Genomic DNA, 3,342 nt, shown 5'->3' on the forward strand with positions numbered 1-3,342 from the left:
CTGACCTGCATTAGTGGACTATTTATACAGCTCTCAGACTCTCCCTCATTGCGAAGTCTTGTATTGCACAAGTGTTTCTGAGCATCTGTTTCCATGTTTTGTCTACCTGTGGATTACCTTTGGATTGTTTATTCTCGTCGTGATCGCCTGCTGCCTGCCCTGGACTCTTTGTTATTGTGACCTGATTATTGATTTATTGCTGCCTGCCCTGACCTCATGCCTCGCTTGCTGCCTACCCTGGACTCTTTGCTGTTGTGAACTGATAATTGATTTATTGCTGCCTGCCCTGACCGCATGCCCGTCCCTGGATTCCGATTTATCTTATCTTTACTGTTGTGTTTGCTGGTGATTCACCCTGCCTGTTTTACCACGTTTTCAATAAAACTGCAAATGGATCCTCACTCTGTTGAAGCCTTGTTACAGAAGACTTCGCCAACACACGATCCAGCAGCTCTGGCTCAACTAACCATGGAATTATCCTCTCAAGCGAACCAACTCGCTGTTCATTAACACCAGCTGGCGCAACTAACGACACTGACGGAGGAGCTTGTTAACGTGCTTCGGAGTATACGTCTCTCATCTCCGGATCCAGCGCTTAGTCAACTGAGCATGAACACATCACCTCCTTCTGCTTCTTCCATTAACCCTCACCTGGCTCTCCCAGATAAGTTTGACGGAAATCCCATGAAGTGTAAGGGATTTTTGTTGCAATGTTCATTGTTTGTCAACCAACAACCAGCGATGTTCATCACTGATACCATTAAGATCTCCTTTGTATGATCACTACTCTCACTGACAAGGCTTTAGAGTGGGCAATGGCAGTATGGAGGGAGGATGGTTCAGCATTTCACATTTTCCTCCAACGCTTCTGAGAAATATTTGACCATCCAGAGGGAGGTAAAAGCATGGATGACCTACTGCTTGCATTATGCCAGGGCAGGAATACCGCAGCTGAATATGCTTTGTCATTTCGCACTCTCGCCGCACAGACTGACTGGGTTGAAAGCACGCTTAAATTGCTCTTTCGTAAGGGACTCAGCTTAGAGCTTCAATCAGAACAAGCGTGCTGGGACGAGGGGAAAACCCCCGGCCAATTCATTGAACTGGCTATTCAGATTGATAATTTGGTTTGTTCCCATCGCCCTACCAGAACGGTACCAGCCAACAATCCTTTTTCTCGGAACCACCTCCTCCTCTCTCGTGGAACCCATGCAGCTCGGATACACTCACCTGTCTCCAGAGGAACGAGAACGCCAAATTCGCCAACATCTCTGCCTCTATTGTGGCCAAGCTGGCCATCTGAGGGCTTCGTGTCACACACGACTGCCTCCTCGTAATTCCTCCACGGTGAGTCCATGCATTCAGGCACACCACTCCAGTACTTGCATAAAAGTACCCATATTACTGTCTATAGAGGGAAATAACATACCCACATCAGCTCTGCTGTACTCAGGGGCAGCTGGAAATTTCATGTCTCACGAGTTTGCTCAACAACATAAAATTCCACTAATCCCTTGCAATTCTCATTTGGCAGTGGAGGCGCCAGACGGACGTCCTCTCGGTGAAGGAAGGGTCATGCACACCACCGTGGACTTGTACTTGGAGACCAGGACCCTTCACACTGAGAGCATTCGCTTCTACATAATCACCTCCCCACATAACCCTGTAATTCTCGGACTGCCTTGGTTACGCCAACATAATCCACTCATCTCCTGGAAGGAGGGTCGGATCATTCAGTGGGATCCTTCCTGTCAAGCCAATTGTCTGATCAACAATCCAGCGATCTCCGTTCAGACCATTACGCTCACAGACGAGCCAGTTCTCCCTTCTACACTTCCCTCGGAATACTCTGACCTCATTGATGCTTTCAGCAAGTCCAGGGCATCGGAACTGCCTCCTCATCTTTCTAGCGATTGCGCCATTGATTTATTACCAGGTGCAGCACCACCCAAAGGTCGCATCTTTCCTTTGTCACAACCCAAGTCCGATGCTATGAAAAACTACATCAACGAGGAACTTTCAAAGGGGTTCATCAGACCATCAACATCACCTGCATCGGCTGGCTTCTTCTTCGTTATGAAAAAGGATGGTGGCCTACGTCCTTGCATCGATTACTGGGGCCTCAACGACATCACTGTTAAATTCCGATACCCTTTACCTCTAGTACCAGCTGCCTTGGAACAACTTTGTAAAGCCAAATACTTTTCCAAATTAGACCTCCGCAATGCCTATAATCTCATCCGCATCAGGGAGGGTGATGAATGGAAAACAGCCTTTTCTACCAGCACTGGGCACTATGAATATTCTGTTATGCCCTTCGGCCTTGCCAACAGTCCTTCTATATTCCAATCCTACATCAACGACGTCTTCTGGGACATGCTGGACCGTTGGGTAATTGTTTACATCGATGACATTCTTGTCTATTCTGACACATATGAGGAACATGTGCAACATGTGAGGACAGAGTTACAATGGCTCATTGATCACAAATGATATGCCAAGGCTGAGAAGTGTGAATTTCACCAGACCAGTACATAATTTCTGAGCTATATCATCAGTCAGAGGGGAGTGGCGATGGACGAGGGCTGTTTGTTGCTGCCGTGTGTTTTGAGTTTGAGCTCCGTCAAGTTAATTCTTTATCGTCTATTTTTTTATCTTAAAATCTATTTTATACACCATAATTTTCATTTCTATAACGTGTGAATATATCCCCTATCGTATTCTACAACAAAAACAATCAGAGCGCCTTGTTATCACTAGTTCTATTTTGATTTCCCGAGTCCGCTATTAGCATATAGGCCGTTAGCATCGCCAGCGTGGTTGCCGCTAATCTCACTTACATTGCTAATACTCTATTCACACACATTACCATTGTTTTACTCACTGTTACTTGCTTTAATGGAGGATGTGTGTCTACCTTTGAGTGCAGGTGAGGACATGTTCGAGCTGCATTCGGTGAGAGAGCAGAGAGCCGCGCTGGAAATATCCCAGGCTGACGCTCACAAGTCTGAGGTAAGTATACAGCCCGCTGCTAACTCTCCCACCACCTCTACTCCGTGTGTTTCTCTGCACAGGCCCGGTGCCAAAGCAGTTATTGTAAATGAAATAATCACAGATAATCGTTTTGATGTACTCTGCTTGACTGAAATCTGGCTAAAACCTAATGATTATATTGGTCTAAATGAGTCTACTCCACCAAGCTACTGTTATAAACATGAGCCCCGTCAGACTGGTCGTAGCGGCGGTGTTGCAACAATATATAGTGGTATTCTCAATGTTACTCAGAAGACAGGATACAGGTTTAACTCATTCGAAATACTTATGCTTAATGTTACACTGTCA

This window comes from Sinocyclocheilus anshuiensis, unplaced genomic scaffold, assembly GCF_001515605.1.
Source record: "Sinocyclocheilus anshuiensis isolate Anshui unplaced genomic scaffold, SAMN03320099.WGS_v1.1 scaffold457, whole genome shotgun sequence".
Classification (NCBI taxonomy): domain Eukaryota; kingdom Metazoa; phylum Chordata; class Actinopteri; order Cypriniformes; family Cyprinidae; genus Sinocyclocheilus; species Sinocyclocheilus anshuiensis.